Source organism: Scylla paramamosain, chromosome 9 (genome assembly GCF_035594125.1).
Source record: "Scylla paramamosain isolate STU-SP2022 chromosome 9, ASM3559412v1, whole genome shotgun sequence".
NCBI lineage: Eukaryota > Metazoa > Arthropoda > Malacostraca > Decapoda > Portunidae > Scylla > Scylla paramamosain.
In genome coordinates, this window is record NC_087159.1 from 23,410,004 (window position 1) to 23,424,346 (window position 14,343).

At 41.2% G+C, this 14,343-nt stretch overlaps 1 protein-coding gene across 9 annotated transcripts in view; it reads left to right on the forward strand.

The window, feature by feature from the left end:
• LOC135103726 (zinc finger C3HC-type protein 1-like) overlaps positions 1–14,343 on the forward strand; it is a 111,540-nt gene that overhangs the window by 6,231 nt on the left and 90,966 nt on the right. The window contains exon 2 of one of the 9 annotated variants that reach the window (XM_064010379.1): positions 6,531–6,616. The exons of the other annotated variants lie outside the window; for them this stretch is intronic. The gene's annotated coding sequence lies outside the window, so the exon portion shown is untranslated. The remainder of the gene's footprint in view (positions 1–6,530; positions 6,617–14,343) is intronic. 9 annotated transcript variants of the gene reach the window in all.

The following is a 14,343-nucleotide window of genomic DNA, read 5'->3' on the forward strand; positions in this document are numbered from 1 at the left end:
GCTTTTGGGGATACTGAAAATTTTTTGATGAGAGACTTTTCTTGGAAGATCTGCATATTGATGAAATGGTTATGGTGTTGTAGTTTGTAAGAACTTCAGATGCCTCTGGAGAATGTCTGCCATATGTTCCCCTGGACTGTTTGTATACATCCCAGGCATTCCAATGAGAATTCTTGAGAGATTTTGGCAGTGGTCTTGGGTGTTGGGTGTGAGGAGTGCTTGGCATAATCAGTACATGCTTTTCAATTAGTGGGGCTAAGATGGATAATATTCTATCATTCTAGAGATAAATATTGTAGCTCAAATTGCCAATCATTTAGATTGTTCAGAAATTTGGTTGTAGTTAGCACACTGTCAAGAACGTTTTAAGTATTGTGGACCAACTGCCTCAATGCCTGTTTGAAAAGAATACTGGAGTAATACTGGGCAGGGACCACAGTTAGGTTGGGGCTTCTTACGCATACGTCTCCTACTCCATCATTTTCAGTTGTGAGAATAAGATCTAATATGTTACCTGAACTAGGGCATGTGGGTATTTTTACCCAATGGTGCAAACCCAAAGAGACATAACTGTCCAAGACAGATAGCTGAAGAAGAGGATATTTCCTGGTGAGCATTGTATTGGATTGCCAATACAATGCCAATAGGTTAAAATCACCTAGGATTATTACCTCTTTAACTGGGCAGAAATTCAGGAGGACGTTTAAGAGTACAAGGTTGTCATTTTCAGTGTTAGATGGGAGAAGGTACACTGCAACTGTATATAGGTTGAGATTGAGTAGATGGATAACACAAACATTATCAGTCAGTGTTAACTTTTAGAAAACTAAAAGAATTTTTTATATACAAACAGACTCCATGTTTGTTGGTATTTCCTTTGTGTCAGTCCTACATATTTTGAAGTTAATAATTTGGACAAAGGAGTCTGTGATTTCAGGTAGAAGCCAGGATTTAACAATACAAAAGATATCCAGTTTATTTTCTGCTATGAAGTCAGATTAAGTGTATCTTAGTCATAACACTGTTCACATTACAAAGTCCAACTCTTATTAAATTATTGTAATTCATAGTTGCCCTTGAGGACTGCAAGTTCATTGGTTTAAATTTACAGTGTTAAGCAATGCAGTTCTATGAGTACTGGAATTATTCTCTTATATGGATGTAGCCCCTTGATTAGTTTTGCAGCTGTGTTCATTAAGTTAGTTTGTTTAGGTTAGTTTTGTTAGGTTAGTTTAGTTTGGTTAGGTTAGGTTAGTTCTGTTAGGTTAGATTAGTTTGGTTAGGTTAGGCTAGTTTGGTTAGGGTAAGTTGGGTTGGGTTAGGTGGTGGTGCGTAACAGCTGGCTGGTGGCCTCGGGTGAGTGGTGGCCAGTCCTCTTGGAGGGAACATTGTGAGTGAGTGTTACTACAGTGTACTGTATTACTAATTTGTAAGGATGGAGCTATTTTCTCTGTTAGATTTGTCTGTTTCACATTAATATGCTTTTCGTTTTTATCGCAAATCATTAGTTTTGAAGGGATGGGGGCTGGGGGATAAAAAATAAAAATTAATGATTTGGTGGGAAAACAACAAGCAGATTAATTCATAAGAGACTGAAAACTACTAGAAGAAAGCCGTTACATCTGGGATAGAGAGATGTGAAAGAGTAAAATTTTGCTGTTAACTCATTTGGTTGACTACCCTAATTAGCACATAAGATGGAAATAGGAGTGCAATGCAAAGAGGTATATAGGGACAGCACATATCTGCAGGTATGCAAGTCAAAATATTTCTAATACAAGACTGAGAATAAGAATAATTGAGTTGTATACCATATGCTGAATATTGTTTTATGTACATGATGTATTAATGGGTATGAGATCAGTGAATACTACTGTAGATTTATCTTTTTCATGCTAGATGGTTAGAGGGAGACTGTAGTAAACAGAGTTGAAAATGAAAAGGGTTTAGATTGTACGGAGATGTGTCTAGGTCAGGGTGTATTGTGGGGGGGGGGTTGGTAAAAGAATGGACCTAGAATAGATTATAGGACTGACTTGAATGAGAAAATAGTTTGTAATGCAATGACTTTATCTGATAAGGAATTTTTCTCACCTTAGTGAGAAAAATCTCTGAGACTGAAGAGAGCTGTGAGTGAAGGATCTTAGGGCCTTACTTAAAAACCCAGAGTTTGCCAAGGTTGGCAATTGCCAGGGTGGGCAAGCGTGAGTGATTGCCAGCTCTAACGTCTGTTTCTGCTTGACTTAGCACATCAATGATGGAAAAATGCATGGGAAACACTAATTTGTTTACATCTGCTGCAGTCACCATGGTAACAAGCAAATAATCTCTCAGTTCATAGATTTATCATTAGTGAAAGTTGCAGTGCATAATTATAAAGTACAACAGTACCTATACATTAAGGGAGAAAAATTACCACTGAGTAAAACATTAATTTTTCATCATGATGACATGTATGATTTGTCTTAATTATGGATCCTGAAGTATTAAGCAACATAACTTCTCTGACAAAACTTTGTGACATTTTAGCCTTATAGCTTAATTATACTTGACATAACCTTAAACTATTTTAGCTTAACTGTACCTCAGATAGTCTAATGTAGCCAAGCATGACCTATCTTAACACAAACTAACTTAACAGTCTGATGTAACCAAAGAATTGGAAAAACTATTTACACAATGGCATAGGTAAGAATTATCAGGTGCCTGGTTAAAAAAAAAAAAAGTTGTAGGTACAGAGGTGTTCTAGTTACGAGTGAGATATGTTCTGGAAGGCTGCACATAAGTCGCTTTGCTCGCAACTCATCATCGTAATTTTTTGGTACTAAAAAAAATTTCATATGTTCCACAAACAATATAATGCTTGCTTACTTGATACTTAATACCATGAGACAGAGAGAGAGAGAGAGAGAGAGAGAGAGAGAGAGAGAGAGAGAGAGAGAGAGAGAGAGAGAGAACACCTTGCCTTATGGGTGATATGATACTACTGAGTAGTGACAGGTTTGAGGCTTCTGCCAAATGCAAGACTCAGATATGCCATGTGTACAACCCAGGTGAAAATGGGACGCCCCCCCAACTCTCTCTCTCTCTCTCTCTCTCTCTCTCTCTCTCTCTCTCTCTCTCTCTCTCTCTCTCTCTCTCTCTCTCTCTCTCTCTCTCTCTCTCTCTCTCTCTCTCTCTCTCTCTCTCATGCTCTCGTGCTATACATGATAGAGAGGTGGCCCTCAAAATGTACTTAAGCCTCCCATCACCGGAATCTCATGCACTTTATATTTCTGCCCGGAACCATGCCAAGTCTGTTCTCCTACTAGCCAAAAACTCCTTCATTAACAGAAAGTGTCAAAAGCTTTCAAGATCTAACTCTGCTCATGACTTCTGGCATCTAGCCAAAAATATCTCCAATAATTTTACTTCTTTCCCTCCATTATTTCAACCAGATGGCACCACTGCTATCACATCTATTTCTAAAGCTGAACTCTTCGCTCAAACCTTTGCTAAAAACTCTACCTTGGACGATTCTAGGCTTGTTCCTCCCTCTCCTCCACCCTCTGACTATTTCATGCTACCTATTAAAATTCTTCGCAATGATATTTTCCATGCCCTTTTTTTTTTTTTTTTATGTAGGAGGGACACTGACCAAGGGCAACAAAAATCCAATAAAAAAAAAATGCCCACTGAAATGCCAGTTCCATAAAAGGCTCCAAAGGAGAAGTAAAAAATTGAAGGATAAGTGTCTTGAAACCTCCCTCTTGAAGGAATTCAAGTCATAGGAAGGTGGAAATACAGAAACAGGCAGGGAGTTCCAGAGTTTACCAGAGAAAGGGATAAATGATTGAGAATACTGGTTAACTCTTGCGTTAGGGAGGTGGACAGAATAGGGGTGAGAGAAAGAAGAAAGTCTTGTTCAGTGAGGCCGTGGGAGGAGGGGAGGCATGCAGTTAGCAAGATCAGCAGAGCAGTTAGCATGAAAATAGTAGTAGAAGACAGCTAGAGATGCAACATTGTGGCGATGAGAGAGAGGCTGAAGACAGTCAATTAGAGGAGAGGAGTTGATGAGATGAAAAGCTTTAGATTCCACCCTGTCTAGAAGAGTGGTATGAGTGGAACCCCCCAGACATGTGAAGCATACTCCATACATGGACGGATAAGGCCCTTGTACAGAGTTAGCAGCTGGGGGGGATGAGATAAACTGGCTGAGACGTCTCAGAACGCCTAAATTCATAGAAGCTGTTTTAGCTAGAGATGAGATGTGAAGTTTCCAGTTCAGATTATAAGTAAAGGACAGAAGGCTTATGGACATGATGGGGTCCCTCCTATTGTTCTCTGTAACTGTGCCTCCATACTTGCACCTTGCCTAGTCAAACTCTTTCAGCTCTGTCTGTCAACATCTACCTTTCCTTCTTGCTGGAAATTTGCCTACATTCAGCCTGTTCCTAAAAAGGGTGACCGTTCTAATCCCTCAAACTACCGTCCTATTGCTTTAATTTCCTGCCTATCTAAAGTTTTTTAATCTGTCCTCAATAGGAAGATTCTTAAACATCTATCACTTCACAACTTTCTATCTGATCGCCAGTATGGGTTCTGTCAAGTCCGCTCTACTGGTGATCTGGCTTTCCTTACTGAGTCTTGGTCATCCTCTTTTAGAGATTTTGGTGAAACTTTTGCTGTTGCCTTGGATATATCAAAAGCTTTTGATAGAGTCTGGCACAAAGCTTCGATTTCCAAACTACCCTCCTACAGCTTCTATCCTTCTCTCTGTAACTTCATTTCAAGTTTCCTTTCTGACTGCTCTATTGCTGTTGTGATAGATGGTCACTGTTCTCCTAAATCTATTAACAGTAGTGTTCCTCAGGGTTCTGTCCTGTTGCTCACTCTCTTCTTATTATTCATTAATGATCTTGTAAACCAAACTTCTTGTCCTATACACTCCTACGCTGATGATACCACCCTGCACTTTTCCACATCTTTTCATAGACGTTCAACCCTTCAGGAGGTAAACATTTCACGCAGGGAAGTCACAGAATGCTTGACTTCTGTTCTTCCTAAAATTTCTGATTGGGGCAGAGCAAACTTGGTATTGTTTAATGCCTCAAAAACTGAATTCCTCCATCTATCAACTCGACACAACCTTCCAGACAACTATCCCGTCTTCTTCAATGACACTCAACTGTCCCCCTCTTCTACACTGAACATCCTCGGTCTGTCCTTTACTTATAATCTGAACTGGAAACTTCACATCTCATCTCTTGCTAAAACAGCTTCTATGAAGTTAGGCATTCTGAGACGTCTCCGCCAGTTTCTCTCACCCCCCAGCTGCTAACTCTGTACAAGGGCCTTATCCTTCCATGTATGGAGTATGCTTCACATGTCTGGGTTTGTTTCCACTCATACTGCTCTTCTAGACAGGATGGAATCAAAAGCTTTTCATCTCATCAACTCCTCTCCTCTAACTGACTGTCTTCAGCCTCTCTCTCATCACCGCAATGTTGCATCTCTAGCTGTCTTCTACCGCTAACATGCTAACTGCTCTTCTGATCTTGCTAACTGCATGCCTCCCCTCCTCCCGCGGCCTCGCTGTACAGGACTTTCTTCTTTCTCTCACCCCTATTCTGTCCACCTCTCTAACGCAAGAGTTAACCAGTATTCTCAATCATTCATCCCTTTCTCTGGTAAACTCTGGAACTCCCTGCCTGCTTCTGTATTTCCACTTTCCTATGACTTGAATTCCTTCAAGAGGGAGGTTTCAAGACACTTATCCCACTTTTTGACTACTGCTTTGGACCCTTTTTATGGGACTGGCATTTCAGTGGGCTTTTTTTTTTATCGGACTTTTGTTGGCCTTGGTCAGTGTCCCTCTTACATAAAAAAAAAAAAAATTCCCTCCCCTTCCTCCTATCCTAGCATATTGAAACCACTACCCCAAGAAAGAGCAAAAACCAAAGTTTACAATAATTAAATAACTTGCCCCTTTAATGAGCTTTGGTAGGCAGATAAATTAAAATGTTCTCGCTGACTAAGGGAGTGAGGGGGTGTGCGACACGTCTCTCATGCCATTTGGCTCCTTGTTCTTCCCTCCCCTTCACCACGTGATCAAACTCGGCTAGTGCGTCTCTCTTGGCATGGTGTCCATTATTGCTCAGTAGTGGCCCAGTCTTTGAAAAATGAGACATACTGTAGAGAGCTGGTAGTGTGAGGTTGTATTTGGGGCATAAGTAAGATAGATTTGTGGGCTTTTAGTTATACACCTCACATGTTGAATATTACATTTGCCCCTGTGGATGGCATCATTTGCACTACTCCCTTTGTGTTTAAGGCAAGTGTATTGGCCTTTGGGCTCCCCCTCATTCAGCGTACTTGTGTTGATGTCCATCTTGGGAACGGATATCATCTTTTCCTTTGTTGAAGTCAAGTGTCCTGTGGAGCTTCTGTGTGTCTTTGTTGTCTAGATGTGACTGGCCCCTGTTGTGTCTGTCTCTGGGGACAGAAGATATTTTTCGTACATGCTTTGTGTTTATCTTCTGTTTCTCCAGACTTACCACTGTCAGGGGGACAGAGTCTGTCCTCTGAGAAATTGAAGATTGATTAATGTGGACGTGTACTTTCGAGTCCTTTCTCAGTAAGTATGAGAAGTTTGCATTGTATTTTCCTAGTGGGTTGAGACAGGGTGGTGACCTAGAGGCTATAACTGTTTGTGACCATACTGGATTCATGTAGTAATTTGCCCTGTACTGGGCTGCAAGGGTGGTAGCCTAGGGATTGCTGACCTAAGCTAGTAGCAGCTGGAAGAGGGGCTGGGTCTGGTGGTAACAATCTTTTTTTTTTTTTTTTTTTTTTATGTAGGAAGGATACTGGCCAAGGGCAACAAAAATCTAATAAAAAAAATGCCCACTGAAATGCCAGTCCCTAAAAGGGTCAAAGCAGTGGTCAAAAATTGGTGGATAAGTGTCTTGAAACCTCCCTCTTGAAGGAATTCAAGTCATAGGAAGGTGGAAATACAGAAGCAGGCAAGGAGTTCCAGAGTTTACCAGAGAAAGGGATGAATGATTGAGAATACTGGTTAACTCTTGCGTTAGAGAGGTGGACAGAATAGGAGTGAGAGAAAGAAGAAAGTCTTGTGCAGCGAGGCCGCGGAAGGAGGGGAGGCATGCAGTTAGCAAGATCAGAAGAGCAGTTAGCATGAAAATAGCGGTAGAAGACAGCTAGAGATGCAACATTGCGGCGGTGAGAGAGAGGCTGAAGACAGTCAGTTAGAGGAGAGGAGTTGATGAGACGAAAAGCTTTTGATTCCACCCTGTCTAGAACAGCAGTATGAGTGGAACCCCCCCAGACATGTGAAGCATACTCCATACATGGACGGATAAGGCCCTTGTACAGAGTTAGCAGCTGCGGGAGGTGAGAAAAACTGGCGGAGACGTCTCAGAACACCTAACTTCATGGAAGCTGTTTTAGCTAGAGATGAGATGTGAAGTTTCCAGTTCAGATTATAAGTAAAGGACAGACCGAGGATGTTCAGTGTAGAAGAGGGGGATAGTTGAGTGTCATTGAAGAAGAGGGGATAGTTGTCTGGAAGATTGTGTCGAGTTGATAGATGGAGGAATTGAGTTTTTGAGGCATTGAACAATACCAAGTTTGCTCTGCCCCAATCAGAAATTTTAGAAAGATCAGAAGTCAGGCGTTCTGTGGCTTCCCTGCGTGATATGTTTACCTCCTGAAGGGTTGGACGTCTATGAAAAGACGTGGAAAAGTGCAGGGTGGTATCATCAGCATAGGAGTGGATAGGACAAGAAGTTTGTTTTAGAAGATCATTAATGAATAATAAGAAGAGAGTGGGTGACAGGACAGAACCCTGAGGAACACCACTGTTAATAGATTTAGGAGAAGAACAGTGACCGTCTACCACAGCAGCAATAGAACGGTCAGAAAGGAAACTTGAGATGAAGTTACAGAGAGAAGGATAGAAACCGTAGGAGGGTAGTTTGGAAATCAAAGCTTTGTGCCAGACTCTATCAAAGGCTTTTGATATGTCCAAGGCAACAGCAAAAGTTTCACCAAAGTCTCTAAAAGAGGATGACCAAGACTCAGTAAGGAAAGCCAGAAGATCACCAGTCGAGCGGCCTTGACGGAACCCATACTGGCGATCAGATAGAAGGTTGTGAAGTGATAGATGTTTAAGAATCTTCCTGTTGAGGATAGATTCAAAAACTTTAGATAAGCAGGAAATTAAAGCAATAGGACGGTAGTTTGAGGGATTAGAGCGGTCACCCTTTTTAGGAACAGGTTGAATGTAGGCAAACTTCCAGCAAGAAGGAAAGGTAGATGTTGACAGACAGAGCTGAAAGAGTTTGACTAGGCAAGGTGCAAGCACGGAGGCACAGTTTCGGAGAACAATAGGAGGGACCCCATCAGGTCCATAAGCCTTCTGAGGGTTTAGGCCAGCGAGGGCATGGAAAACATCATTACGAAGAATTTTAATACGAGGCATGAAGTAGTCAGAGGGTGGAGGAGAGGGAGGAACAAGCCCAGAATCGTCCAAGGTAGAGTTTTTAGCAAAGGTTTGAGCAAAGAGTTCAGCTTTAGAAATAGATGTGATAGCAGTGGTGCCATCTGGTTGAAGTAGAGGAGGGAAAGAAGAAGAAGCAAAGTTATTGGAGATATTTTTGGCTAGATGCCAGAAATCACGAGGGGAGTTAGATCTTGAAAGGTTTTGACATTTTCTGTTAATGAAGGAGTTTTTGGCTAGTTGGAGAACAGACTTGGCATGGTTCCGGGCAGAAATATAAAGTGCATGAGATTCTGGTGAAGGAAGGCTTAAGTACCTTTTGTGGGCCACCTCTCTATCATGTATAGCACGAGAACAAGCTGTGTTAAACCAAGGTTTAGAAGGTTTAGGACGAGAAAAAGAGTGAGGAATGTACGCCTCCATGCCAGACACTATCACCTCTGTTATGCGCTCAGCACACAAAGACGGGTCTCTGACACGGAAGCAGTAGTCATTCCAAGGAAAATCAGCAAAATACCGCCTCAGGTCCCCCAACTAGCAGAGGCAAAACGCCAGAGGCACCTTCGCTTAGGGGGATCCTGAGGAGGGATTGGAGTGATAGGACAAGATAAAGATATGAGATTGTGATCGGAGGAGCCCAACGGAGAAGAAAGGGTGACAGCATAAGCAGAAGGATTAGAGGTCAGGAAAAGGTCAAGAATGTTGGGCGTATCTCCAAGACGGTCAGGAATACGAGTAGGGTGTTGCACCAATTGCTCTAGGTCATGGAGGATAGCAAAGTTGTAGGCTAGTTCACCAGGATGGTCAGTGAAGGGAGAGGAAAGCCAAAGCTGGTGGTGAACATTGAAGTCTCCAAGAATGGAGATCTCTGCAAAAGGGAAGAGGGTCAGAATGTGCTCCACTTTGGAAGTTAAGTAGTCAAAGAATTTCTTATAGTCAGAGGAGTTAGGAGAGAGGTATACAGCACAGATAAATTTAGTATGAGAATGACTCTGTAGTCGTAGCCAGATGGTGGAAAAACTCGGAAGATTCAAGAGCGTGGGCACGAGAGCAGGTTAAGTCATTGCGCACATAAACGCAGCATCCAGCTTTGGATCGAAAATGAGGATAGAGAAAGTAGGAGGGAACAGAAAAGGGGCTACTGTCAGTTGCCTCAGACACCTGAGTTTTCAGTGAGGAAAAGAAGATGAGGTTTAGAAGAGGAGAGGTGGTGTTCTACAGATTGAAAATTAGATCTTAGACCGCGGAATGTTGCAGAAGTTAATGAAGAAAAAGTTGAGGGGGGTGTCAAGACACTTAGGGTCGTCGACGGAAAGGCAGTCCGACCTGGGGACATTTATGGTCCCCTCCCCAGATGGGGACTCCGAGGCTGGTGTAGGAGTCGCCATGATTTTAAAATTTTTGGAGTGGAAGGGTGTGTGTGTTATTAGGTGCTTGTAGTTTTGTGTGGAGGAAGAGAGTTGTCTTTAGAGGGCAGGCTGTGACTACCCCCTTGTGTTGTGAGACACAAAGGGAAACGTTCAGTGAGGTCACAGCTGGGTTTAATGATAAGTTCACAGCACCCCCTGAACAGTGCTTTAGACCTCACTGGGAGTAATTATCGTTTCGGCAGGTGTCTACTGCCTCCTCCTCATATAATCTATATGTATATATTTGTATTTAACCGTGTTGAAATCTTGGAATAAGGAGTGAGCAACTGAAAAAATGTCCTGCAGGTATATATATATATATATATATATATATATATATATATATATATATATATATATATATATATATATATATATATATATATATTTATATATATATATATATATTAAATCCTTGTTATACTGGACTAATTGGAGTGAAGCTACTGACGTTAAAAGTGAAAATTCTATAAAAGCGGCGGTGAATGGGTCAGGAGCACCATCACCTGTAATGCCCCCTCCCCCTTCCCTTCCCTCTTCTCCCTTCCTTCCCTCCCTCCATCCATCCATCCATCCATCTGTCTCCCCCCCATCCTCTCTCTCTCTCTCTCTCTCTCTCTCTCTCTCTCTCTCTCTCTCTCTCTCTCCTCTCTCTCTCTCTCTCTCTCTCTCTCCTCTCTCTCTCTCGCTCTCTCTCTCTCTCTCTCTCTCTCTCTCTCTCTCTCTCTCTCTCTCTCTCTCTCTCTCTCTCTCTCTCTCTCTCTCTCCATGTGCCACTGTGGATTGTGTGTTGTAAGCATTTAGTGAATTATCAATAATAATACACAGTTAATATTCTGGCTGCTGGCTGGACGTTCCACCTCATTTACTGACTTTTATCCAGTAAATCCGATGGATGGTCCTTAGGCCATTACATCTATTGGCTATGATTGCTAGGCTGTGGATCATCGATGTTGTCATCTGAGTTAGCTGGGGCAGTGTGTGGGGTACCCTGAGGAGTCAGTTTTTTCATGAGCTTGGTGATCTTTGTCTGAATTGATAGTTTCTTCTTGTAAATTTCATGATACAGATGAAACAAATCATGTGCCACCCATTCCAATCTTGCAAATTGTTCAATCTTTGGGTCCATTCCTTCAAAATATGCAAGAAGTTTATTTAGTAGAGATAACCCTTCTGACAATTCCTTAGTGGTGAACATCCTTTTGACACCACCTCTTCTTCTCTGCAGTTTCTTTCCTTCTTCCACCACTCTTTCTTCCATTTCAATGAGCTCTTCATTTGTAAGTTCTCTAGATTCTTCATCTAGCAGCTCCTCAAGATCTTCCACTTCATACTCCAAAAAAAAGGTCTTTTGCTAGTTTTAATATCCTTTCTTGAATCATGTCAAGTTCATTTTCATTGTCAAATCCAGCAAAAGTTTGAACATAGTGCATAACACACTTTTTCCAGATGCCATTCATGCACTTTTCCATCACAAGCTCCCAGGCAGTAGCAGGATTCTTGTTACATTGAAGGATATTGTACTGTTTCTAAAGATCACACAACGTTAGTTCTGGGTTGGCATCTATAGCAGCTATAGCTTGGATAAAAGTGGTTTGTAGATAGCCTTGAAAGTAGCAATCAAACTTTGATCCATCGGCTGCAAAATTGATGTATTTGGTGGCAAAAAAAAAAAAAAAAAACAGGATGAAAATCATCCAAATGAGGTGGATGACTCATTCAATTATCCAGTAGCAGTAAAATTGTGAAAAGAATTGTTTTTTCTTAACAATATTCACATACTTGAGGAATAAAACAGAAAACCAGTCTTCAAACAGTGTCTGTGTCATCCATGCTTTATGATTTGAGCAAAAGTAAATGGGCAGTGTGTGTTTGTTTATATTCTTGAAAGGCTGCGGGTTATCTGATTGATAAATCAAGACTGGCTTCAGCTTAAATCCTGTAGTGTTCCTGCCAAGCAACAGAGTTGGTCATTCCTTAAGTGCTTCAAATCCAGACATGTTTTTGGCTTCTTTGTAGATATAAGTGCATGCTGGCATCCATTTCTGATATAATCCTGTTCTGTCTGCATTGAAAATCTGCTCTGCTAGATACCCTACATCCATAATTGCTTCATCCAGACTGTCAACAAACTCACCTGCTCCTTTCTCGTTTGCACTTGTGTTTCTCCAGTCACACAAACATTATGAAACGGAAACCTTTTCTTAATTTTTTGAACCAGCCAGTACTTGCTGCAAATTCTTGACTGTAGTCTTCTCTGGTTCACTCCTTCAAAGTCTGAAATAAACTTCTTGCCTTCATCTGAACAGTATAAAGGCTTAATGGTGACCATTTCTGTATCTGGTCTTCCATCCAAATGCGTTGTAAATTCTCCATTTTGTGAATGGGTCCAGTATGTTGCTTCATTATGATTGTCAATGGCACTGATGCAGAACCTTTCACAGCTTCACAGATCCTGTCTTTGTGCTTCAAAATTGTTGACACAGTAGGGTGTGCTAACTTAAAATCATGTGCAATCGCATTCACTTTCTTCCCTCCTTTGTGCTGCCTAATCACCATAATTTTTGTGTTGAAATCAGTGGCCTTTCTCCTCTTCTTAGCAGTTTGAGGAGTAGTAAATGAGATGTTCCTTTTGGTAGACATCTGGGGTGGTGATATTGTAGAAAAATTTCCAAAATGAAAGACAAACAAACACAGGAAGAAGTATGTTGTGCTGGGAGCTTTGTGCAGTCATGGGAGTAATGTGAGTGTCCCCAATTCCTAGCCTCCCAGCCTCCTGGCAGCGCCAGGAGCTGGCCCGAAACTGTTGTATGGAAGTAGTCGCAAATATGGTCAGTCGTAAGCCACTGGGTTTTTTTGTTTTTTTGGGGGGAGGGGTATTTATTTTTTGTTTACTCCTCATGTTTATATGTAAATCAGTTTAAATAAGCAATTAAAAAGTAATCTAGAGTGAAACAAAAGGTTTGACAAAAAAGGTTTTGATTTTTCTATTTTCATGCAGGAGGGGGACCCATCAAGAGCAACAAAAATATAATAATAATAATAAAAAATGCCCACTGAGGTGCCAGTCCCCAAACACAGTCGAAAGTGGTAATAAAAAAATTGAAGGATAAGTGTCTTGAGACCTCCCTCTTGAAGGAATTCAAGTCATAGGAAGATGGAAATACAAAAGCAGGCAGGGAGTTCCAGAGTTTAGCAGAGAAAGGGATGAATGAATAAGAATACTGGTTAACTCTTGCATTAGAGAGGTGGACAGAATAGGGGTGAGAGAAAGAACATAAGAACATAAGAAATAAGGTAAGCTGCAAGAAGCGACCAGGCTTACACATGGCAGTCCCTGTATGAAATATACCTACCTATTTCCATCTATTATCCCCATCCATAAACCTGTCTAATCTTCTCTTAAAGTTGTTAGTGCTAGTGTCCTAGCACTAACAATGTGATTACTGAGTCCGTTCCACTCATCTACCACTCTATTTGAGGACCAATTTTTTCCTATCTCCTTCCTAAACCTAAATTTTTCAAGCTTGAACCTGTTATTTCTTGTTCTACCCTGGTTGCTGATCCTAAGAATTTTGCCTACATCCCCCTTATTATAATCCTTATAACACTTAAAGACTTCTATCAGGTCCCCTCTTAACCTACGTCTTTCTAAAGAATGTAAATTTAACAACTTCAATCTTGCCTTGTAAGGAATACTCCTCATCCCCTGTATCCTTTTTGTCATTCTCCTCTGTACTGATTCTAATAGACCTATATCTTTCCTGTAATGTGGGGACAAGAACTGCACAGCGTAGTCTAGATGAGGTCTGACCAGCGCCAAGTATAACTTTAATATTACTACCGGCCTTCTACTTTTAACACTCATAAAAATTAATCCTAGTACCTTATTTGCCCTGTTTCTGGCTTCTATGCATTGTTTCCCTAGACGGAGTTCAGAGCTAACTATAACTCCTAAATCTTTCTCGTATCCTGTACCTACCAGAGTTTTGTTGTTTAATGTGTACCTACTGTGTGGGTTTCCTCTATCTACGCTAAGTATTTTGCATTTATTGATATTAAATTGCATTTGCCATCTATCCGTCCATTCATTCATTCTATCTAAATCTGCCTGCAAGGCGATGGCATCCAATTCTGACCTAATTAATCTACCTATCTTTGTGTCATCCACAAATTTACTAACATCACTACTAATTCCACTATCCAAGTCATTGATATATATTAGAAATAACAATGGCCCTAATACTGATCCCTGTGGCACCCCACTAATTACATGACCCCACTCAGATTTCGAGCTGTTTATTACAACTCTTTGTTGCCTGTCACTAAGCCATGACCCTATCCAGCCTAACACCTTCCCATCTATCCCGTGTGCCCTAACCTTTCTCAGGAGCTTTTGATGGGGTACCTTGTCAAATGCTTTACTAAAGTCCA